The 27,640-nt window shown below is 44.1% G+C and overlaps 1 protein-coding gene across 1 annotated transcript in view; it reads left to right on the plus strand.

Moving 5' to 3' along the window:
• LOC128643721 (gastrula zinc finger protein XlCGF26.1-like) overlaps window positions 1-27,640 on the plus strand; it is a 132,219-nt gene that overhangs the window by 25,192 nt on the left and 79,387 nt on the right. The gene's annotated exons all lie outside the window — the stretch shown is intronic.

A 27,640-nucleotide genomic window follows, 5' to 3' on the forward strand; every position in this document is an offset into this window, starting at 1 on the left:
GATTCACAGTTAGAAAACTCAGATTCTGAAATGTTTCCCCCTATGTTAATGATGAGCCTCAGTACAGACAGATTGTAATAATAAAATCTATTTGGTTCACACCCCTACCTTGTCTTTTCTTCTCTCTCACCCTCTGCTTCATTTGAATAGTACACACACACACGTCCTCTCTTCCTTCTCTCTCACCCTCTGCTTCATGTAAATAGTACACACACACGCCCTCTCTTCCCTTCTCTCACACCCTCTGCTTCATGTGAATAGTACACACACATGCCCTCTAATCTCTTCCCTTCTCTCTCACCCTCTGCTTCATGTGAATAGTACACACACATGCCCTCTATTCTCTTCAATCTCACCCTCTGCTTCATGTAAATGATACACACACATGCCCTCTCTTCTCTTCACTCTCACCCTCTGCTTCATGTAAATGATACACACACATGCTCTCTCTTCCTTCACTCTCACCCTCTGCTTCATGTAAATGACATACACACATGCCCTCTCTTCCCTTCTCTCTCACCCTCTGCTTCATGTAAATGACACACACACACACACACCCTCTCTTCTCTCTCACCCTCTGCTTCATGTAAATGGTACACACACACACATGCCCTCTCTTCCCTTCTCTCTCGCCCTCTGCTTCATGTGAATAGTACACACACATGCCCTCTATTCTCTTCCCTTCTCTCTCACCCTCTGCTTCATGTTAATAGTACACACACATGCCCTCTATTCTCTTCAATCTCACCCTCTGTTTCATGTAAATGATACACACACATGCCCTCTCTTACCCTCTGCTTCATGTAAATGATACACACACATGCCCTCTCTTCCCTTCTCTCTCACCCTCTGCTTCATGTAAATGATACACACACATGCCCTCTCTTCTCTTCACTCTCACCCTCTGCTTCATGTAAATGATACACGCACATGCCCTCTCTTCCTTCACTCTCACCCTCTGCTTCATGAAAATGGTACACACACATGCCCTCTCTTCCCTCTCTTGCCCTCTCTGCTTCATGTAAATGGCACACACACATGCCCTCTCTTCCTTCTCTCTCACCCTCTTCTTCATGTAAATGATACACACACATGCCCTCTCTTCTCTTTCAATTTTGATTAATGTCAATAGTACACACACACCTTCTGTTTCCTTCTTTCTCACCCTCTGCTTCATGTAAATGATACACACACATGCCCTCTCTTCCCTTCTCTCTCTCACCCTCTACTTCATGTTAATAGTACACACACACACACCCTATCTTCCCTTCTCTCTCACCCTCTGCTTCATGTAAATGACATACACACATGCCCTCTCTTCCCTTCTCTCTCACCCTCTGCTTCTTGTAAATGACACACACACACACCCTATCTTCCCTTCTCTCTCACCCTCTGCTTCATGTAAATGACATACACACATGCCCTCTCTTCCCTTCTCTCTCACCCTCTGCTTCATGTAAATGGGACACACACACACATGCCCTCTCTTCCCTTCTCTCTCACCCTCTGCTTCATGTGAATAGTACACACACATGCCCTCTATTCTCTTCAATCTCACTCTCTGTTTCATGTAAATGATACACACACATGCCCTCTATTCTCTTCCCTTCTCTCTCACCCTCTGCTTCATGTGAATAGTACACACACATGCCCTCTATTCTCTTCAATCTCACTCTCTGTTTCATGTAAATGATACACACACATGCCCTCTCTTCTCTTCTCTCTCACCCTCTGCTTCATGTAAATGGTACACACACATGCCCTATCTTCCCTTCTCTCTCACCCTCTGCTTCATGTAAATGATACACACACACATGCCCTCTATTCTCTTCCCTTCTCTCTCACCCTCTGCTTCATGTGAATAGTACACACACATGCCCTCTATTCTCTTCAATCTCACTCTCTGCTTCATGTAAATGGTACACACACATGCCCTATCTTCCCTTCTCTCTCACCCTCTGCTTCATGTAAATGGTACACACACATGCCCTATCTTCCCTTCTCTCTCACCCTCTGCTTCATGTAAATGATACACACACACATGCCCTCTCTTCCCTTCTCTCTCACACTCTGCTTCATTTGAATAGTACACACACATGCCCTCTATTCTCTTCCCTTCTCTCTCACCCTCTGCTTCATGTAAATAGTACACACACATGCCCTCTCTTCCTTCTCTCTTACCCTCTGCTTCATGTAAATGATACACACACATGCCCTCTCTTCCTTCTCTCTCACCCTCTGCTTCATGTAAATGATACACACACATGCCCTCTCTTCTCTTCACTCTCACCCTCTGCTTCATGTAAATGATACACACTCATGCCCTCTCTTCCTTCTCTCTCACCCTCTGCTTCATGTAAATAGTACACACACATGCCCCCTCTCTTCCCTTCTCTCACCCTCTGCTTCATGTAAATAGTACACACACATGCCCTCTCTTCCCTTCTCTCTCATCCTCTGCTTCATGTAAATGATACACACACACATGCCCTCTCTTCTTTTCACTCTCACCCTCTGCTTCATGTAAATGATACACACACATGCCCTCTCTTCCCTTCTCTCTCACTCTCTGCTTCATGTAAATAGTACACACACATACCCTCTATTCCCTTCTCTCTCACCCTCTGCTTCATGTAAATGATACACACACATGCCCTCTCTTCCCTTCTCTCTCACCCTCTGCTTCATGTAAATGACACACACACACACACACACCCTCTCTTCTCTTCTCTCTCACCCTCTGCTTCATGTAAATGGTACACACACACATGCCCTCTCTTCTCTTTCAATTTTGATTAATGTCAATAGTACACACACACCTTCTGTTTCCTTCTTTCTCACCCTAGTGCTGTTCATGTAAATGTACACACACACATGCCGCTCTTCCCTTCTCTGCTCACCCTCGTGCTTCATGTAAATAGACATACACACATGCCCTCTCTTCCTTCTCTCGTCACCCTCGTGCTTCATGGTAAAGTGACACACTCACACACTCACCTCTTCTTCTCTTCTCTCTCACCCTCTGCTTCATGTAAATGGTACACACACACATGCCCTCTCTTCTCTTTTCAATTTTGATTAAGGGCAATAGTAACACACACAACCTTCTGTTTCCTTCTTTCTCACCCTCTGCTTCATGTAAAATGGATACACACACATGCCCTCTCTTCCCTTCTCTCTCACCCTCTGCTTCATGTAAATGACATACACACATGCCCTCTCTTTCCTTCTCTCTCACCCTCTGCTTCATTTAAATGACACACACACATGCCCTCTCTTCCCTTCTCTCTCACCCTCTGCTTCATGTGAATAGTACACACACATGCCCTCTCTTCCCTTCTCTCTCATCCTCTGCTTCATGTAAATGATACACACACGCCCTCTATTTTCTTCCCTTCTCTCTCACCCTCTGTTTCATGTAAATGATACACACACATGCCCTCTCTTCTCTTCTCTCTCTCACCCTCTGATTCATGTAAATGATACACACACATGCCCTCTCTTCCTTCTCTCTCACCCTCTGCTTCATGTAAATGATACACACACATGCCCTCTCTCTTTCAATTTTGATTAATGTCAATAGTACACACACACACCTTCTGTTTCCTTCTTTCTCACCATCTGCTTCATGTAAATGATACACACACATGCCCTCTCTTCCCTTCTCTCTCTCACCCTCTGATTCATGTAAATGATACACACACATGCCCTCTCTTCCTTCTCTCTCACCCTCTACTTCATGTGAATAGTACACACACATGCCCTCTCTTCCCTTCTCTCTCTCACCCTCTGCTTCATGTAAATGGTACACACACATGCCCTCTCTTCTCTTCTCTCTCACCCTCTGCTTCATGTAAATGGTACACACACATGCCCTCTCTTCCCTTCTCTCTCACCCTCTGCTTCATGTGAATAGTACACACACATGCCCTCTATTCTCTTCCCTTCTCTCTCACCCTCTGCTTCATGTGAATAGTACACACACATGCCCTCTCTTCCCTTCTCTCTCACCCTCTGCTTCATGTAAATGTTACACACACATGCCCTCTCTTCCCTTCTCTCTAACTTTCTGCTTCATGTAAATAGTACACACACATACCCTCTATTCCCTTCTCTCTCATCCTCTGCTTCATGTAAATGATACACACACATGCCCTCTCTTCCTTCTCTCTCACCCTCTTCTTCATGTAAATGATACACACACATGCCCTCTCTTCTCTTTCAATTTTGATTAATGTCAATAGTACACACACACCTTCTGTTTCCTTCTTTCTCACCCTCTGCTTCATGTAAATGATACACACGCATGCCCTCTCTTCCCTTCTCTCTCTCACCCTCTGATTCATGTAAATGATACACACACATGCCCTCTCTTCCTTCTCTCTCACCCTCTACTTCATGTGAATAGTACACACACATGCCCTCTATTCTCTTCCCTTCTCTCTCACCCTCTGCTTCATGTGAATAGTACACACACATGCCCTCTATTCTATTCCCTTCTCTCTCACCCTCTGCTTCATGTAAATAGTACACACACATGCCCTCTCTTCCCTTCTCTCTCATCCTCTGCTTCATGTAAATGATACACACACATGCCCTCTCTTCTTTTCACTCTCACCCTCTGCCTCATGTAAATGATACACACACATGCCCTCTCTTCCCTTCTCTCTCACTCTCTGCTTCATGTAAATGATACACACACACACATGCCCTCCCTTCTTTTCACTCTCACTCTCTGCTTCATGTAAATAGTACACACACATACCCTCTCTTCCCTTCTCTCTCTTCCTCTGCTTCATGTAAATGATACACACACATGCCCTCTCTTCTCTCTCTCACCCTCTGATTCATGTAAATGATACACACACATGCCCTCTCTTCCTTCTCTCTCACCCTCTGCTTCATGTAAATGATACACACATGCCCTCTCTTCCCTTCTCTCTCACCCTTTGCTTCATGTAAATAGTACACACACATGCCCTTTCTTCTCTTTCAAGTTTGATTAATGTCAATAGTACACACACACCTTCTGTTTCCTTTCTCACCATCTGCTTCATGTAAATGATACACACACATGCCCTCTCTTCCCTTCTCTCTCTCACCCTCTGATTCATGTAAATGATGCACACACATGCCCCCTCTTCCTTCTCTCTCACCCTCTACTTCATGTGAATAGTACACACACATGCCCTCTCTTCCCTTCTCTCTCACCCTCTGCTTCATGTAAATGACACACACACATGCCCTCTCTTCCCTTCTCTCTCATCCTCTGCTCCATGTAAATGATACACACACACACACATGCCCTCTCTTCCCTTCTCTCTCACCCTCTGTTTCATGTGAATAGTACACACACATGCCCTCTATTCTCTTCCCTTCTCTCTCACCCTCTACTTCATGTGAATAGTACACACACATGCCCTCTATTCTCTTCAATCTCACTGTTTCATGTAAATGATACACACACATGCCCTCTCTTCCTTCTCTCTCATCCTCTGCTTCATGTAAATCGTGCACACACATGCCCTCTCTTCCTTCTCTCTCATCCTCTGCTTCATGTAAATAGTACACACACATGCCCTCTATTCCTTCTCTCTTACCCTCTGCTTCATGTAAATGATACACACACATGCCCTCTCTTCCTTCTCTCTCATCCTCTGCTTCATGTAAATCGTGCACACACATGCCCTCTCTTCCTTCTCTCTCACCCTCTGCTTCATGTAAATAGTACACACACATGCCCTCTCTTCCCTTCTCTCTCACCCTCTGCTTCATGTAAATGATACACACACATGCCCTCTCTTCTCTTCACGCTCACCCTCTGCTTCATGTAAATGATACACACACATGCCCTCTCTTCCTTCTCTCTCACCCTCTACTTCATGTGAATAGTACACACACATGCCCTCTCTTCCCTTCTGTCTCACCCTCTGCTTCATGTAAATGACATACACACATGCCCTCTCTTCCCTTCTCTCTCACCCTCTGCTTCATGTAAATGGTACACTCACACATGCCCTCTCTTCCCTTCTCTCTCACCCTCTGCTTCATGTGAATAGTACACACACATGCCCTCTATTCTCTTCCCTTCTCTCTCACCCTCTGCTTCATCTGAATAGTACACACACATGCCCTCTCTTCCCTTCTCTCTCACCCTCTGCTTCATGTGAATAGTACACACACATGCCCTCTATTCTCTTCCCTTCTCTCTCACCCTCTGCTTCATGTGAATAGTACACACACATGCCCTCTCTTCCCTTCTCTCTCATCCTCTGCTTCATGTAAATGATACACACACACACACACACATGCCCTCTCTTCTTTTCACTCTCACCCTCTGCCTCATGTAAATGATACACACACATGCCCTCTCTTCCCTTCTCTCTCACTCTCTGCTTCATGTAAATAGTACACACACATACCCTCTCTTCCCTTCTCTCTCTTCCTCTGCTTCATGTAAATGATACACACACATGCCCTCTCTTCTCTCTCTCAATCTCTGATTCATGTAAATGATACACACACATGCCCTCTCTTCCTTCTCTCTCACCCTCTGCTTCATGTAAATAGTACACACACATGCCCCCTCTCTTCCCTTCTCTCTCACCCTCTGCTTCATGTAAATAGTACACACACATGCCCTCTCTTCCCTTCTCTCTCATCCTCTGCTTCATGTAAATGATACACACACACACATGCCCTCTCTTCTTTTCACTCTCACCCTCTGCCTCATGTAAATGATACACACACATGCCCTCTCTTCCCTTCTCTCTCACTCTCTGCTTCATGTAAATGATACACACACACATGCCCTCCCTTCTTTTCACTCTCACTCTCTGCTTCATGTAAATAGTACACACACATGCCCTCTCTTCCCTTCTCTCTCTTCCTCTGCTTCATGTAAATGATACACACACATGCCCTCTCTTCTCTCTCTCACCCTCTGATTCATGTAAATGATACACACACGCCCTCTCTTCCTGCTCTCTCACCCTCTGCTTCATGTAAATGATACACACATGCCCTCTCTTCCCTTCTCTCTCACCCTTTGCTTCATGTAAATAGTACACACACATGCCCTTTCTTCTCTTTCAAGTTTGATTAATGTCAATAGTACACACACACCTTCTGTTTCCTTCTTTCTCACCATCTGCTTCATGTAAATGATACACACACATGCCCTCTCTTCCCTTCTCTCTCTCACCCTCTGATTCATGTAAATGATGCACACACATGCCCTCTCTTCCTTCTCTCTCACCCTCTACTTCATGTGAATAGTACACACACATGCCCTCTCTTCCCTTCTCTCTCACCCTCTGCTTCATGTAAATGACACACACACATGCCCTCTCTTCCCTTCTCTCTCATCCTCTGCTCCATGTAAATGATACACACACACACATGCCCTCTCTTCCCTTCTCTCTCACCCTCTGTTTCATGTGAATAGTACACACACATGCCCTCTATTCTCTTCCCTTCTCTCTCACCCTCTACTGCATGTGAATAGTACACACACATGCCCTCTATTCTCTTCAATCTCACTGTTTCATGTAAATGATACACGCACATGCCCTCTCTTCCTTCTCTCTTACCCTCTGCTTCATGTAAATGATACACACACATGCCCTCTCTTCCTTCTCTCTCATCCTCTGCTTCATGTAAATCGTGCACACACATGCCCTCTCTTCCTTCTCTCTCACCCTCTGCTTCATGTAAATAGTACACACACATGCCCTCTCTTCCCTTCTCTCTCACCCTCTGCTTCATGTAAATGATACACACACATGCCCTCTCTTCTCTTCACGCTCACCCTCTGCTTCATGTAAATGATACACACACATGCCCTCTCTTCCTTCTCTCTCACCCTCTACTTCATGTGAATAGTACACACACATGCCCTCTCTTCCCTTCTCTCTCACCCTCTGCTTCATGTAAATGACATACACACATGCCCTCTCTTCCCTTCTCTCTCACCCTCTGCTTCATGTAAATGGTACACTCACACATGCCCTCTCTTCCCTTCTCTCTCACCCTCTGCTTCATGTGAATAGTACACACACATGCCCTCTATTCTCTTCCCTTCTCTCTCACCCTCTGCTTCATGTGAATAGTACACACACATGCCCTCTCTTCCCTTCTCTCTCATCCTCTGCTTCATGTAAATGATACACACACACACACACATGCCCTCTCTTCTTTTCACTCTCACCCTCTGCCTCATGTAAATGATACACACACATGCCCTCTCTTCCCTTCTCTCTCACTCTCTGCTTCATGTAAATGATACACACACACATGCCCTCCCTTCTTTTCACTCTCACCCTCTGCTTCATGTAAATAGTACACACACATACCCTCTCTTCCCTTCTCTCTCTTCCTCTGCTTCATGTAAATGATACACACACATGCCCTCTCTTCCCTTCTCTCTCATCCTCTGCTTCATGTAAATGATACAAACACATGCCCTCTCTTCTCTTCTCTCTCTCACCCTCTGCTTCATGTAAATGATACACACACATGCCCTCTCTTCTCTTTCAATTTTGATTAATGTCAATAGTACACACACACCTTCTGTTTCCTTCTTTCTCACCATCTGCTTCATGTAAATGATACACACACATGCCATCTCTTCCCTTCTCTCTCTCACCCTCTGATTCATGTAAATGATACACACACATGCCCTCTCTTCCTTCTCTCTCACCCTCTACTTCATGTGAATAGTACACACACATGCCCTCTCTTCCCTTCTCTCTCACCCTCTGCTTCATGTAAATGGTACACACACACACATGCCCTCTCTTCCCTTCTCTCTCACCCTCTGTTTCATGTGAATAGTACACACACATGCCCTCTATTTTCTTCCCTTCTCTCTCACCCTCTGCTTCATGTGAATAGTACACACACATGCCCTCTATTCTCTTCAATCTCACTCTCTGTTTCATGTAAATGATACACACACATACCCTCTCTTCCCTTCTCTCTCATCCTCTGCTTCATGTAAATGATACACACACATGCCCTCTCTTCCTTCTCTCTCACCCTCTTCTTCATGTAAATGATACACACACATGCCCTCTCTTCCTTCTCTCTCACCCTCTGCTTCATGTAAATGATACACACACATGCCCTCTCTTCTCTTCTCTCTCTCACCCTCTGATTCATGTAAATGATACACACACATGCCCTCTCTTCCTTCTCTCTCACCCTCTACTTCATGTGAATAGTACACACACACCCTCTCTTCCCTTCTCTCTCACCCTCTGCCTCATGTAAATGACACACACACACACCCTCTCTTCTCTTCTCTCTCACCCTCTGCTTCATGTAAATGGTACACACACACACATGCCCTCTCTTCCCTTCTCTCTCACCCTCTGTTTCATGTGAATAGTACACACACATGCCCTCTCTTCCTTCTCTCTCACCCTCTGATTCATGTAAATGATACACACACATGCCCTCTCTTCCTTCTCTCTCACCCTCTGCTTCATGTAAATGATACACACACATGCCCTCTCTTCTCTTTCAATTTTGATTAATGTCAATAGTACACACACACCTTCTGTTTCCTTCTTTCTCACCATCTGCTTCATGTAAATGATACACACACATGCCCTCTCTTCCCTTCTCTCTCTCACCCTCTGCTTCATGTAAATAACACACACACACATGCCCTCTCTTCCCTTCTCTCTCACCCTCTGCTTCATGTGAATAGTACACACACATGCCCTCTATTCTCTTCCCTTCTCTCTCACCCTCTGCTTCATGTGAATAGTACACACACATGCCCTCTATTCTCTTCAATCTCACTCTCTGTTTCATGTAAATGATACACACACATACCCTCTCTTCCTTCTCTCTTACCCTCTGCTTCATGTAAATGATACACACACATGCCCTCTCTTCCTTCTCTCTCATCCTCTGCTTCATGTAAATAGTGCACTCACATTCCCGCTCTTCCTTCTCTCTCACCCTCTGCTTCATGTAAATGATACACACACATGCCCTCTCTTCCTTCTCTCTTACCCTCTGCTTCATGTAAATGATACACACACATGCCCTCTCTTCCTTCACTCTCACCCTCTGCTTCATGTAAATGATACACACACATTCCCTCTCTTCCCTTCTCTCTCACCCTCTGCTTCATGTAAATGACACACACACATGCCCTCTCTTCCTTCTCTCTCACCCTCTGCTTCATGTAAATGACACACACACATGCCCTCTCTTCCTTCTCTCTCACCCTCTGCTTCATGTAAATGATACACACACACATGCCCTCTCTTCCTTCTCTCTCACCCTCTGCTTCATGTAAATGATACACACACATGCCCTCTCTTCCTTCTCTCTCACCCTCTGCTTCATGTAAATGATACACACACATGCCCTCTCTTCCTTCTCTCTGACCCTCTGCTTCATGTAAATGATACACACACATGCCCTCTCTTCCCTTCTCTCTCACCCTCTGCTTCATGTAAATGATACACACACATGCCCTCTCTTCCTTCTCTCTCACCTTCTGCTTCATGTAAATGATACACACACATGCCCTCTCTTCCTTCTCTCTCATCCTCTGCTTCATGTAAATAGTGCACACACATGCTCTCTCTTCCTTCTCTCTCACCCTCTGCTTCATGTAAATAGTACACACACATGCCCTCTCTTCCCTTCTCTCTCATCCTCTGCTTCATGTAAATAGTGCACACACATGCCCTCTCTTCCCTTCTCTCTCACGCTCTGCTTCATGTAAATGATACACACACACACCCTCTCTTCTTTTCACTCTCACTCTCTGCTTCATGTAAATAGTACACACACATGCCCTCTCTTCCCTTCTCTCTCATCCTCTGCTTCATGTAAATAGTGCACACACATGCCCTCTCTTCCCTTCTCTCTCATCCTCTGCTTCATGTAAATGATACACACACACATGCCCTCTCTTCTTTTCACTCTCACCCTCTGCCTCATGTAAATGATACACACACATGCCCTCTCTTCCCTTCTCTCTCACTCTCTGCTTCATGTAAATAGTACACACACATACCCTCTATTCCCTTCTCTCTCATCCTCTGCTTCATGTAAATGATACACACACATGCCCTCCCTTCCCTTCTCTCTCACCCTTTGCTTCATGTAAATGATACACACACACATGCGCTCTATTCTCTTCTCTTCACTCTCACCCTCTGCTTCATGTAAATGATACACACACATGCCCTCTCTTCCTTCTCTCTCATCCTCTGCTTCAGGTAAATAGTGCACACACATGCCCTCTCTTCCCTTCTCTCTCACCCTTTGCTACATGTAAATGATACACACACACATGCGCTCTATTCTCTTCTCTTCACTCTCACCCTCTGCTTCATGTAAATGATACACACACATGCCCTCTCTTCCTTCACTCTCACCCTCTGCTTCATGTAAATGATACACACACACATACCCTCTCTTCTCTTCTCTCACCTTCTGCTTCATGTAAATGATACACACACACATTCCCTCCCTTCTTTTCACTCTCACCCTCTGCTTCATGTAAATGATACACACACATGCCCTCTCTTCCCTTCTCTCTCTCTCTGCTTCATGTAAATAGTACACACACATACCCTCTCTTCCCTTCTCTCTCTTCCTCTGCTTCATGTAAATGATACACACACATGCCCTCTCTTCTCTCTCTCACCCTCTGATTCATGTAAATGATACACACACATGCCCTCTCTTCCTTCTCTCTCATCCTCTGCTTCATGTAAATGATACACACACATGCCCTCTCTTCCCTTCTCTCTCACCCTCTGCTTCATGTAAATGATACACACACATGCCCTCTCTTCCCTTCTCTCTCACCCTCTGCTTCATGTAAATGAGACACACACATGCCCTCTCTTCTCTTCACTCTCACCCTCTGCTTCATGTAAATGGTACACATACATGCCCTCTCTTCCCTCTCTCGTCCTCTCTACTTCATGTAAATGGCGCACACACACATGCCCTCTCTTCCCTTCTCTCTCATCCTCTGCTTCATGTAAATGATACACACACATGCCCTCTCTTCTCTTCACTCTAACCCTCTGCTTCATGTAAATGATACACACACATGCCCTCTCTTCTCTTCACTCTCACCCTCTGCTTCATGTAAATGATACACACACATGCCCTCTCTTCCTTCTCTCTCACCCTCTGCTTCATGTAAATGATACACACACATGCCCTCTCTTCTCTTCACTCTCACCCTCTGCTTCATGTAAATGGTACACATACATGCCCTCTCTTCCCTCTCTCGTCCTCTCTGCTTCATGTAAATGGCACACACACATACCCTCTCTTCCCTTCTCTCTCATCCTCTGCTTCATGTAAATGATACACACACATGCCCTCTCTTCTCTTCACTCTCACCCTCTGCTTAATGTAAATGATACACACACATGCTCTCTCATCCTCTGCTTCATGTAAATGACACACACCCTCTCTTCTCTTCTCTCTCACCCTCTGCTTCATGTAAATGATACACACACATGCCCTCTCTTCTCTTCACTCTCACCCTCTGCTTCATGTAAATGATACACACACATGCCCTCTCTTCTCTTCACTCTCACCCTCTGCTTCATGTAAATGGTACACACACATGCCCTCTCTTCCTTCTCTCTCACCCTCTGCTTCATGTAAATGATACACACACATGCCCTCTCTTCCTTCTCTCTCACCCTCTGCTTCATGTAAATGATACACACACATGCCCTCTCTTCCTTCTCTCTCACCCTCTGCTTCATGTAAATGATACACACACATGCCCTCTCTTCCTTCTCTCTCACCCTCTGCTTCATGTAAATGATACACACACATGCCCTCTCTTCCCTTCTCTCTCACCCTCTGCTTCATGTGAATAGTACACACACATGCCCTCTCTTACCTTCTCTCTCACCCTCTGCTTCATGTAAATGACACACACACACCCTCTCTTCTCTTCTCTCTCACCCTCTGCTTCATGTGAATAGTACACACACATGCCCTCTCTTCCCTTCTCTCTCCCCCTCTGCTTCATGTAAATGGTACACACACATGCCCTCTCTTTTCTTCACTCTCACCCTCTGCTTCATGTAAATGGTACACACACACACACCCTCTCTTCTCTTCTCTCTCACCCTCTGCTTCATGTGAATAGTACACACACATGCCCTTTCTTCCCTTCTCTCTCACCCTCTGCTTCATGTAAATGGCGCACACACACACACACCCTCTCTTCTCTTCTCTCTCACCCTCTGCTTCATGTAAATGGTACACACACACATGCCCTCTCTTCCCTTCTCTCTCACCCTCTGCTTCATGTTAATAGTACACACACATGCCCTCTATTCTCTTCAACCTCACCCTCTGTTTCATGTAAATGATACACACACATGCCCTCTCTTCTCTTCACTCTTACCCTCTGCTTCATTTAAATGGTACACACACATACCCTCTCTTCACTTCTCTCTCACCCTCTGCTTCATGAAAATACTACACACACATGCCTTCTCTTCTTTCTCATCCTCTGCTTCATGTGAATAGTACACACACACCCTCTCTTCCCTTCTCTCTCACCCTCTGCTTCATGTAAATGATACACACACATGCCCTCTCTTCCTTCTCTCTCATCCTCTGCTTCATGTAAATAGTACACACACATGCCCCCTCTCTTCCCTTCTCTCTCACCCTCTGCTTCATGTAAATAGTACACACACATGCCCTCTCTTCCCTTCTCTCTCATCCTCTGCTTCATGTAAATGATACACACACACATGCCCTCTCTTCCCTTCTCTCTCACCCTCTGCTTCATGTAAATGATACACACACATGCCCTCTCTTCCCTTCTCTCTCACCCTCTGCTTCATGTGAATGATACACACACACATGCCCTCTCTTCCCTTCTCTCTCACCCTCTGCTTCATGTAAATGATACACACACACATGCCCTCTCTTCCTTCTCTCTCATCCTCTGCTTCATGTAAATGATACACACACATGCCCTCTCTTCTTTTCACTCTCACCCTCTGCTTCATGTAAATGATACACACACATGCCCTCTCTTCCCTTCTCTCTCACTCTCTGCTTCATGTAAATGATACACACACACATGCCCTCTCTTCCTTCTCTCTCACCCTCTGCTTCATGTAAATGATACACACATGCCCTCTCTTCCTTCTCTCTCATCCTCTGCTTCATGTAAATGATACACACACATGCCCTCTCTCACCCTCTGCTTCATGTAAATGATACACACACATGCCCTCTCTCACCCTCTGCTTCATGTAAATGATACACACACATGCCCTCTCTTCCCTTCTCTCTCACCCTCTGCTTCATGTAAATGGTACACACACATGCCCTCTCTTCCTTCTCTCTCACCCTCTGCTTCATGTAAATGATACACACACATGCCCTCTCTTCCTTCTCTCTCACCCTCTGCTTCATGTAAATGATACACACACATGCCCTCTCTTCCTTCTCTCTGACCCTCTGCTTCATGTAAATGATACACACACATGCCCTCTCTTCCTTCTCTCTCACCCTCTGCTTCATGTAAATGATACACACACACATGCCCTCTCTTCCTTCTCTCTCACCCTCTGCTTCATGTAAATGATACACACACATGCCCTCTCTTCCTTCTCTCTCACCCTCTGCTTCATATAAATGATACACACACATGCCCTCTCTTCCCTTCTCTCTCACCCTCTGCTTCATGTGAATAGTACACACACATGCCCTCTCTTACCTTCTCTCTCACCCTCTGCTTCATGTAAATGACACACACACACCCTCTCTTCTCTTCTCTCTCACCCTCTGCTTCATGTGAATAGTACACACACATGCCCTCTCTTCCCTTCTCTCTCCCCCTCTGCTTCATGTAAATGGTACACACACATGCCCTCTCTTTTCTTCACTCTCACCCTCTGCTTCATGTAAATGGTACACACACACACCCTCTCTTCTCTTCTCTCTCACCCTCTGCTTCATGTGAATAGTACACACACATGCCCTTTCTTCCCTTCTCTCTCACCCTCTGCTTCATGTAAATGGCGCACACACACACACATGCCCTCTCTTCCCTTCTCTCTCACCCTCTGCTTCATGTAAATGACACACACACACCCTCTCTTCTCTTCTCTCTCACCCTCTGCTTCATGTAAATGGTACACACACACACACACACATGCCCTCTCTTCCCTTCTCTCTCACCCTCTGCTTCATGTTAATAGTACACACACATGCCCTCTATTCTCTTCAATCTCACCCTCTGTTTCATGTAAATGATACACACACATGCCCTCTCTTCTCTTCACTCTTACCCTCTGCTTCATTTAAATGGTACACACACATACCCTCTCTTCACTTCTCTCTCACCCTCTGCTTCATGAAAATACTACACACACATGCCTTCTCTTCTTTCTCATCCTCTGCTTCATGTGAATAGTACACACACACCCTCTCTTCCCTTCTCTCTCACCCTCTGCTTCATGTAAATGATACACACACATGCCCTCTCTTCCTTCTCTCTCATCCTCTGCTTCATGTAAATAGTACACACACATGCCCCCTCTCTTCCCTTCTCTCTCACCCTCTGCTTCATGTAAATAGTACACACACATGCCCTCTCTTCCCTTCTCTCTCATCCTCTGCTTCATGTAAATGATACACACACACACATGCCCTCTCTTCCCTTCTCTCTCACCCTCTGCTTCATGTAAATGATACACACACACACACATGCCCTCTCTTCCCTTCTCTCTCACCCTCTGCTTCATGTGAATGATACACACACACACATGCCCTCTCTTCCTTCTCTCTCATCCTCTGCTTCATGTAAATGATACACACACATGCCCTCTCTTCTTTTCACTCTCACCCTCTGCTTCATGTAAATGATACACACACATGCCCTCTCTTCCCTTCTCTCTCACCCTCTGCTTCATGTAAATGATACACACACACATGCCCTCTCTTCCTTCTCTCTCATCCTCTGCTTCATGTAAATGATACACACACATGCCCTCTCTTCTTTTCACTCTCACCCTCTGCTTCATGTAAATGATACACACACATGCCCTCTCTTCCCTTCTCTCTCACTCTTTGCTTCATGTAAATGATACACACACATGCCCTCTCTTCCTTCTCTCTCACCCTCTGCTTCATGTAAATGATACACACATGCCCTCTCTTCCTTCTCTCTCATCCTCTGCTTCATGTAAATGATACACACACATGCCCTCTCTCACCCTCTGCTTCATGTAAATGATACACACACATGCCCTCTCTCACCCTCTGCTTCATGTAAATGATACACACACATGCCCTCTCTTCCTTCTCTCTCACCCTCTGCTTCATGTAAATGATACACACACATGCCCTCTCTTCCTTCTCTCTCATCCTCTGCTTCATGTAAATGATACACACACATGCCCTCTCTTCCTTCTCTCTCACCCTCTGCTTCATGTAAATGTTACACACACATGCCCTCTCTTCCTTCTCTCTCACCCTCTGCTTCATGTAAATGTTACACACACACACCCTCTCTTCTCTCTCACCCTCTGCTTCATGTAAATGGTACACACACACACACATGCCCTCTCTTCCCTTCTCTCTCACCCTCTGCTTCATGTAAATGTTACAAACACATGCCCTCTCTTCCCTTCTCTCTCACCCTCTGCTTCATGTAAATGTTACACACACATGCCCTCTCTTCCCTTCTCTCTCACCCTCTGCTTCATGTAAATGGTACACACACATGCCCTCTCTTCCCTTCTCTCACCCTCTGCTTCATGTAAATGATACACATACATGCCCTCTCTTCTCTTTCATTTTGATTAATGTCAATAGTACACACACACCTTCTGTTTCCCTCTTTCTCACCCTCTGCTTCATGTGAATAGTACACACACATGCCCTCTCTTCCCTTCTCTCTCACCCTCTGCTTCATGTAAATGACATACACACACACCCTCTCTTCCCTTGTCTCTCACCCTCTGCTACATGTAAATGACACACACACATGCCCTCTCTTCCCTTCTCTCTCACCCTCTGCTTCATGTAAATGGCACACACACGTGCCCTCTCTTCCCTTCTCTCTCACCGTCTGCTTCATGTAAATGGCACACATACACCTTCTCTTCCCTTCTCTCTCACCCTCTGCTTCATGTAAATAGTACACACACACGCCCTCTATTCTCTTCCCTTCTCTCTCACCCTCTGCTTCATGTAAATGGTACACACACATGCCCTCTCTTCCCTTCTCTCACCCTCTGCTTCATGTAAATGATACACATACATGCCCTCTCTTCTCTTTCATTTTGATTAATGTCAATAGTACACACACACCTTCTGTTTCCCTCTTTCTCACCCTCTGCTTCATGTGAATAGTACACACACATGCCCTCTCTTCCCTTCTCTCTCACCCTCTGCTTCATGTAAATGACATACACACACACCCTCTCTTCCCTTGTCTCTCACCCTCTGCTACATGTAAATGACACACACACATGCCCTCTCTTCCCTTCTCTCTCACCCTCTGCTTCATGTAAATGGCACACATACACCTTCTCTTCCCTTCTCTCTCACCCTCTGCTTCATGTAAATAGTACACACACACGCCCTCTATTCTCTTCCCTTCTCTCTCACCCTCTGATTCATGTGAATGGTACACACACATGCCCTCTCTTCTCTCTCACCCTCTGCTTCATGTAAATGATACACACACATGCCCTCTCTTCCTTCTCTCTCACCCTCTGCTTCATGTGAATAGTACACACACATGCCCTCTCTTCTCTTCTCTCTCATCCTCTGCTTCATGTAAATGGTACACACACATGCCCTCTCTTCTCTTCACTCTCACCCTCTGCTTCATGTAAATGATACACACACATGCCCTCTCTTCCTTCTCTCTCATCCTCTGCTTCATGTAAATGATACACACACATGCCCTCTCTTCCCTTCTCTCTCACCCTCTGCTTCATGTAAATGATACACACACATGCCCTCTCTTCTCTTCACTCTCACCCTCTGCTTCATGTAAATGGTACACATACATGCCCTCTCTTGCCTTCTCTCTCACCCTCTGCTTCATGTAAATGATACACACACATGCCCTCTCTTCTCTTTCATTTTGATTAATGTCAATAGTACACACACACACCTTCTGTTTCCATCTTTCTCACCCTCTGCTTCATGTGAATAGTACACACACATGCCCTCTCTTCCCTTCTCTCTCACCCTCTGCTTCATGTAAATGACATACACACACACCCTCTCTTCCCTTCTCTCTCACCCTCTGCTACATGTAAATGACACACACAAATGCCCTCTCTTCCCTTCTCTCTCACCCTCTGCTTCATGTAAATGACAGAAAAAAAGCAGGCAGGTGACAGCAGATATTATTCTTTTATTAAGGAGGTAAAAAAGGCAACGTTTCGGGATTAGTCTCCCTTATTCATGCCATACCTGATACAAACTAACAAGTGACTTATATACATGTATACCACTAGGTGGCGCTCAAGTGTATTTAACACTTTCTTATCCAACATTTAAACTTACTCTTAACTTAAGCTAATACTTATGCATTACTTATTCCATATACATAATAGTGTTTCCATGATTAGTTAAATTACTATTTTCTTATCAAACTTTCACAGCAATAAATTATAATTTACATCTTAACAGTAATAATCATAGAAATACTGTGAGGTCCCAGTCTCTATTCAAACCTTTAGGCTCCAGACTCCCCAACTCATATATCCAATATGCTTCTTTTTGTTTTAACAGAATTTCTCTATCCCCTCCTCTTCGTGGGATATCAACTTTGTCAATTATTTGAAATTTTAACTGACTTATAGAATGATTTGCTTTTATAAAGTGGGCAGCTAGGGGGGCTTTTATGTTACCTGTTCTAATGTTGCTCTTATGTTCAATAATTCTCTCCTTAGCGGATCTAGTAGACTCCCCTACATAGACCCCCCCACATGGACATTTAATCATATATATTATAAAAGTAGTCAAGCATGTGTAATAACCTTTTATATTATATTTTTTGCCAGTGTGAGGGTGATAGAAAATTGACCCTTTATTCATGTTGCTGCAACATGAACACCCTAAGCAGGGGTAGCTACCGGTATTTCTTCTGTTATGTGTGATCAGTCCACGGGTCATCATTACTTCTGGGATATAACTCCTCCCCAACAGGAAATGCAAGAGGATTCACCCAGCAGAGCTGCATACAGCTCCTCCCCTCTACGTCAGTCCCAGTCATTCTCTTGCACCCAACGACTAGATAGGATGTGTGAGAGGACTATGGTGATTATACTTAGTTTTTATGACTTCAATCAAAAGTTTGTTATTTTAAAATAGCACCGGAGCGTGTTATTACTTCTCTGGCAGAGTTTGAGGAAGAATCTGTCAGAGTTTTTTACTATGATTTTAACCGGAGTAGTTAAGATCATATTGCTGTTCTCGGCCATCTGAGGGAGGTAAAGGCTTCAGATCAGGGGACAGCGGGCAGAGGAATCTGCATTGAGGTATGTAGCAGTTTTTATTTTCTGAATGGAATTGATGAGAAAATCCTGCCATACCGTTAAAATGACATGTATGTATACACTTCAGTATTCTGGGGATGGTATTTCACCGGAACTACTCTGTTAAAGGTCACTAATCCTTTTTAATAACTATTTATCATGTTAAACGTTTTTGCTGGAATGTAGAATCGTTTACATTGCTGAGGTACTGTGTGAATAAATATTTGGGCATTATTTTCCACTTGGCAGTTTTTTTTTTTTTTTTGCTTTATTTGTGACAGTTTCGTTTCTCTTCACTGCTGTGTGGGAGAGGAAGGGGCCGTTTTGGCGCTCTTTGCTACGCATCAAAAAATACCAGTCAGTTACTTTATTTTTCCTGCATGATCCGGTTCATCTCTGATAGATCTCAGGGGTCTTCAAACTTCTTTGAAGGGAGGTAAATTCTCTCAGCAGAGCTGTGAGAATTCTTATAGTGACTGTGAATAAAAACGTTGCTTTGTATTTTTTATGTCAAATTTAATTATGTTATTTTACTAATGGGAACAAACCTTTGCTAAAAGTTTTGTTGTTTTAAAGTTTGATGCTATAACTGTTTTTTTCAGTTCACTATTTCAACTGTCATTTAATCGTTAGTACCTCTTTGAGGCACAGTACGTTTTTTGCTAAAAAAGATTATAACCAAGTTGTAAGTTTTTTGCTAGTGTGTTAAACATGTCTGACTCAGAGGAAGATATCTGTGTCATTTGTTCCAATGCCAAGGTGGAGCCCAATAGAAATTTATGTACTAACTGTATTGATGCTACTTTAAATAAAAGTCAATCTGTACAATGTGAACAAATTTCACCAAACAGCGAGGGGAGAGTTATGCCGACTAACTCGCCTCACGCGGCAGTACCTGCATCTCCCGCCCGGGAGGTGCGTGATATTTTGGCGCCTAGTACATCTGGGCGGCCATTACAGATAACATTACAAGATATGGCTACTGTTATGACTGAAGTTTTGTCTAAATTACCAGAACTAAGAGGCAAGCGTGATCACTCTGGGGTGAGAACAGAGTGCGCTGACAATGCTAGGGCCATGTCTGATACTGCGTCACAGCTCGCAGAGCATGAGGACGGAGAGCTTCATTCTGTGGGTGACGGTTCTGATCCAAACAGATTGGACTCAGATATTTCAAATTTTAAATTTAAATTGGAGAACCTCCGTGTATTACTAGGGGAGGTCTTAGCAGCTCTCAACGATTGTAACACCGTTGCAATACCAGAGAAACTGTGTAGGTTGGATAAATACTTTGCGGTACCGGCGAGTACTGACGTTTTTCCTATACCTAAGAGACTAACTGAAATTGTTACTAAGGAGTGGGATAGACCCGGTGTGCCGTTCTCACCCCCTCCAATATTTAGAAAGATGTTTCCAATAGACGCCACCACTCGGGACTTATGGCAAACGGTCCCCAAGGTGGAGGGAGCAGTTTCTACTTTAGCTAAGCGTACCACTATCCCGGTGGAGGATAGCTGTGCTTTCTCAGATCCAATGGATAAAAAATTAGAGGGTTACCTTAAGAAAATGTTTGTTCAACAAGGTTTTATATTACAACCCCTTGCATGTATCGCGCCGATTACGGCTGCGGCAGCATTTTGGATTGAGTCGCTTGAAGAGAACCTTAGTTCATCTACGCTAGACGACATTTCGGACAGGCTTAGAGTCCTTAAACTAGCTAATTCCTTCATTTCGGAGGCCGTAGTACATTTAACCAAACTTACGGCTAAGAACTCAGGATTCGCCATACAGGCACGTAGGGCGCTGTGGCTAAAATCCTGGTCAGCTGATGTTACTTCTAAGTCCAAATTACTTAATATACCTTTCAAGGGGCAGTCTTTATTTGGGCCCGGTTTGAAAGAGATTATCGCTGACATTACAGGAGGTAAGGGCCACGCCCTACCTCAAGACAAAGCCAAAGCTAAGGCTAGACAGTCTAATTTTCGTCCCTTTCGGAACTTTAAAACAGGAGCAGCATCAACCTCCACTGCACCAAAACAGGAAGGAGCTGTTGCTCGTTACAGGCAAGGCTGGAAGCCTAACCAGTCCTGGAACAAGAGCAAGCAGGCCAGGAAACCTGCTGCTGCCCCAAAGACAGCATGAACCGAGAGCCCCCGATCCGGGACCGGATCTAGTGGGGGGCAGACTCTCTCTCTTCGCCCAGGCCTGGGCAAGAGATGTTCAGGATCCCTGGGCTCTAGAGATCATATCGCAGGGATACCTTCTAGACTTCAAATTATCTCCCCCAAGAGGGAGATTTCATCTGTCAAGGTTGTCAACAAACCAGATAAAGAAAGAAGCGTTTCTACGCTGCGTACAAGATCTGTTATTAATGGGAGTGATCCATCCGGTTCCGCGGTCGGAACAAGGACAAGGGTTCTACTCAAACCTGTTTGTGGTTCCCAAAAAAGAGGGAACTTTCAGGCCAATCTTAGATTTAAAGACTCTAAACAAATTCCTAAGAGTTCCATCGTTCAAAATGGAAACTATTCGGACAATCTTACCCATGATCCAAGAGGGTCAGTACATGACCACAGTGGATTTAAAGGATGCTTACCTTCACATACCGATCCACAAAGATCATCACCGGTATCTAAGGTTTGCCTTCTTAGACAGGCACTACCAGTTTGTAGCTCTTCCATTCGGATTGGCTACGGCTCCAAGAATCTTCACAAAGGTTCTGGGTGCCCTTCTAGCGGTACTAAGACCGCGAGGGATTTCGGTAGCTCCGTACCTAGACGACATTCTAATTCAAGCTTCAAGCTTTCAAACTGCCAAGTCTCATACAGAGTTAGTTCTGGCATTTCTAAGGTCGCATGGATGGAAAGTGAACGAAAAGAAGAGTTCTCTCTTTCCTCTCACAAGAGTTCCATTCTTGGGGACTCTTATAGATTCTGTAGAAATGAAGATTTACCTGACAGAAGACAGGTTAACAAAGCTTCAAAATGCATGCCGCGTCCTTCATTCCATTCAACACCCGTCAGTAGCTCAATGCATGGAGGTGATCGGCTTAATGGTAACGGCAATGGACATAGTACCTTTTGCACGCCTACACCTCAGACCGCTGCAATTATGCATGCTAAGTCAGTGGAATGGGGATTACTCAGATTTGTCCCCTACTCTGAATCTGAATCAAGAGACCAGAAATTCTCTTCTATGGTGGCTTTATCGGCCACACCTGTCCAGGGGGATGCCATTCAGCAGGCCAGACTGGACAATTGTAACAACAGACGCCAGCCTACTAGGTTGGGGCGCTGTCTGGAATTCTCTGAAGGCTCAGGGACTATGGAATCAGGAGGAGAGTCTCCTTCCAATAAACATTCTGGAATTGAGAGCAGTTCTCAATGCCCTTCTGGCTTGGCCCCAGTTAACAACTCGGGGGTTCATCAGGTTTCAGTCGGACAACATCACGACTGTAGCTTACATCAACCATCAGGGAGGGACAAGAAGCTCCCTAGCAATGATGGAAGTATCAAAGATAATTCGCTGGGCAGAGTCTCACTCTTGCCACCTGTCAGCAATCCACATCCCGGGAGTGGAGAACTGGGAGGCGGATTTCTTGAGTCGCCAGACTTTTCATCCGGGGGAGTGGGAACTTCATCCGGAGGTCTTTGCCCAAATACTTCGACGTTGGGGCAAACCAGAGATAGATCTCATGGCGTCTCGCCAGAACGCCAAACTTCCTCGCTACGGGTCCAGATCCAGGGATCCGGGAGCAGTTCTGATAGATGCTTTGACAGCACCTTGGAACTTCAGGATGGCTTATGTGTTTCCACCCTTCCCGCTGCTTCCTCGATTGATTGCCAAAATCAAACAGGAGAGAGCATCAGTAATTCTAATAGCACCTGCATGGCCACGCAGGACTTGGTATGCAGATCTAGTGGACATGTCATCCTGTCCGCCTTGGTCTCTACCTCTAAGACAGGACCTTCTGATACAGGGTCCATTCAAACATCAAAATCTAACTTCTCTGAAGCTGACTGCTTGGAAATTGAACGCTTGATTTTATCAAAACGTGGTTTTTCTGAGTCGGTTATTGATACCCTAATTCAGGCTAGGAAGCCTGTTACCAGAAGGATTTACCATAAAATATGGCGGAAATACCTATACTGGTGCGAATCCAAAGGTTACTCCTGGAGTAAGGTTAGGATCGCTAGGATACTGTCTTTTCTACAAGAAGGTTTAGAAAAGGGTTTATCAGCTAGTTCATTAAAGGGACAGATTTCAGCTCTGTCCATCTTGTTACACAGACGTCTGTCAGAAAATCCAGACGTCCAGTCTTTTTGTCAGGCTTTAGCTAGGATCAAGCCTGTGTTTAAAGCTGTTGCTCCACCATGGAGTTTAAACTTAGTTCTTAACGTTTTACAGGGTGTTCCGTTTGAACCCCTTCATTCCATTGATATAAAAATGTTATCTTGGAAAGTTCTGTTTTTAATGGCTATTTCCTCGGCTCGAAGAGTCTCTGAGTTATCAGCCTTACATTGTGATTCCCCTTATCTGATTTTTCATTCAGACAAGGTAGTTCTGCGTACTAAACCTGGGTTCTTACCTAAGGTAGTTACTAACAGGAACATCAATCAAGAGATTGTTGTCCCATCCTTGTGTCCAAATCCTTCTTCAAAGAAGGAACGTCTTTTACACAATCTGGATGTAGTTCGTGCCCTCAAGTTCTACTTGCAGGCAACTAAAGATTTTCGCCAAACTTCTTCCTTGTTTGTCGTTTACTCTGGACAGAGGAGAGGTCAAAAAGCTTCTGCTACCTCTCTCTCTTTTTGGCTTCGTAGCATAATACGTTTAGCCTATGAGACTGCTGGACAGCAGCCTCCTGAAAGAATTACAGCTCACTCCACTAGAGCTGTGGCTTCCACTTGGGCCTTTAAGAATGAGGCCTCTGTTGAACAGATTTGCAAGGCTGCAACTTGGTCTTCACTTCATACTTTTTCCAAATTTTCCAAATTTGACACTTTTGCTTCTTCGGAGGCTATTTTTGGGAGAAAGGTTCTTCAGGCAGTGGTTCCTTCTGTATAATGAGCCTGCCTTTCCCTCCCGTCATCCGTGTACTTTTGCTTTGGTATTGGTATCCCAGAAGTAATGATGACCCGTGGACTGATCACACATAACAGAAGAAAACATAATTTATGCTTACCTGATAAATTCCTTTCTTCTGTTGTGTGATCAGTCCACGGCCCGCCCTGTTTTAAGGCAGGTAAATATCTTTTAAATTATACTCCAGTCACCACTTCACCCTTGGTTACTCCTTTCTCGTTGATTCTTGGTCGAATGACTGGGACTGACGTAGAGGGGAGGAGCTGTATGCAGCTCTGCTGGGTGAATCCTCTTGCATTTCCTGTTGGGGAGGAGTTATATCCCAGAAGTAATGATGACCCGTGGACTGATCACACAACAGAAGAAAGGAATTTATCAGGTAAGCATAAATTATGTTTTTTAGTGGTGATATACCTAGGTTTATTTTTGTTTTTACTACTAGGGCCAATATCAGCCTTAACCAATTTATTTTGGATATTACTACCTCTTTTTTAAAAGCAGACATTGGAGGGCTTTGAAATTCTAAGATAGATGGGTTACAATCAGACAAAATATTCCAGTGTTTCCTGATAATGCGCTGTATTTCATTACTCTGTGCATTGTATTCTGTTACAAGAATAAGTCTATCTTTCTGATTATTTTCTTTCTTTACTCTATCCTTTGGATGCAATAAATCTGTTCTTGGAATTAATTTTACAGTTTCAATTTCTTTATTTATTAAACTCCTGGGATAGCCTCTTTCCAGAAATCTCTCACCCATCTCTGTCAGTCTCCTATTTAATATTTTCTCATCAGAGACAATTTTGCGCACTCTCAACATTTGACTGTGGGGTAGACATTTCAGGAGTGAAGGTGGATGAGCACTTTCAAAGCGCAAAAGACTGTTGCGATCAGTCATTTTCTTAAATAAATCAGTTTTAAATTGATTGTCTGATTTCATTACTCTCACATCCAGGAAGTCAACCACCTCCTCACTCCAAGTCAATTTAAACTTTATATACCTTGATGATGAATTCAAATCATTCACAAACCTTTCAAGGGTTCCAACGTCGCCCCACCAGATGCCAAAAATATCGTCAATATACCGCCACCAGGTGGCGCCATATTGAACAAAAAATTCATTAGAGAAAACAAATTTTTCCTCAATGAGGTTCATAAAAATATTTGCATAATTTGGGGCGACGTTGGAACCCATTGCGGTACCTTGGAGTTGGAGGAAATAGTCATCCTGGAAGAGAAAGTAGTTTCCACATAATATAATTGTCAGAAGCTGGACAAAAAAATCTATTTGTGCAGAAGTATATTGAGTATCATTCCTTAATACATTTTCTACGGCATCAATGCCACTTGAATGTTTGATGTTCGTGTAGAGACTCTCTACATCTAAACTAAACATAATAAACTTACTGCTAGAAAGGTCTAAGGAATCTAGTTTACACAAAAAATCATTGGTATCTTTAATAAAGGAACTGGAACGTTCAACATAGGGTCGTAAGATCTTATCCAAGAATATTGAAATATTTGTAAAAACTGAGTTGGTGCTAGCAACAATTGGGCGCCCTGGGGGATTTTTAATATCCTTATGTATTTTAGGTAGAACATACATGACAGGTGTATATGGATTGTCTACCTGCAGAAAAGAAGCAACATCTTTACCTATTATCCCTTTATTTTCAGCTTTTAGAATAATCATTCTAATTTCTTTTTGTAATTTGAATACAGGATTATAGTTAAGTTTTCTATATACTGCCTTATTATTCAGTTGATTTTTAATTTCATTAATATAGGCATTTTTATCTAACACCACTGTTGCTCCCCCCTTGTCCGCTCTTTTTAAAATAATCTCAGGATGTTCTTGTAATTTCTTTAGGGCTAAATGCTGATCTATAGTCATGTTATTACCCATCTGTTTAAAGGTATTCCCATTTCTTCTATACTTTTCAACTTTTGTTTGTAGTTTAGAAATATCTTTCTGGACTAAAGTTGAAAAGGTCCCTATACTGTGATTATTTACAATCGGGTTATATTTACTTTTCTTTCTTAACCCAAACTGTGTCAAATGGATCGTAGGATTCTCATTTAAATTCACATTTTCTGCCCAATTCAAAGTTTTTAATTTTAAAGTTCTTATAAATCTGTGCAGGTCTTTTTGCAACTGAAAAAAGTTACAATTTTTAACTGGGCAGAATGAAAGACCTTTGTTTAATAATTCAAGTTCAGGTTTAGAAAGTTCGTGTTTAGAGATGTTAACCACATTATTTTTGTATGTCTCTGGTGGGGTGGACGTTAGTACAGCAATATCAGAACTATTGCTTACCCTTGATGAACGGACCTCTTCCCGCTTGTTATCATGGTGGTCCCCATTTAGTGTCCCCGCCTTGTGCGTACTGGTCGTGCTGTTTTCTTTTTGTTTTCTTTCTTTGTATCCTTTGAGCTGTCGCTGATGTTTGCGACCACCTCGTCTCTGTCTGGGTCTGACTCCCCAGGCGATGAATCCTGTGACTCCGTACTGCTGCCGCTTTGCGTTGGCCCATGGCTCTGACGTCTTCTGGTGTGCGGCGTGTATCTCCGTTGGGCGCCCTCTGGGTCATAGCGCCATCTGTATACTTTGCCGGTGGAGTAATCTGATTCATCTCGGGCAAATTTTGTTCGTTTCCTCTCCTCTATTGTTTTTTTCAGCTCAGCGATCTTCATATTAGTGTCTTGTAGTATTTTCTCCAACTCAGCTGTCGGTAAGTTTTTTCTTAGGCTATTTTCCATTTCAGCCAGTTTGACATTCTGCTCTTCAATTTCTTTATTTAAGCACTCAACAGTTAGGACAATAATGTCCATTGAACATTTGTTCAATATATGTTCAAAGCGGTTACAGTAGTCCTGATTCTCCTTCATTAGTGTAGGTCTTGCTCCCATCCTCAAACCAAGGGCAAAAGATAACAAGCGGGAAGAGGTCCGTTCATCAAGGGTAAGCAATAGTTCTGATATTGCTGTACTAACGTCCACCCCACCAGAGACATACA

Source organism: Bombina bombina, unplaced genomic scaffold (genome assembly GCF_027579735.1).
Source record: "Bombina bombina isolate aBomBom1 unplaced genomic scaffold, aBomBom1.pri scaffold_307, whole genome shotgun sequence".
Lineage (NCBI taxonomy): Eukaryota > Metazoa > Chordata > Amphibia > Anura > Bombinatoridae > Bombina > Bombina bombina.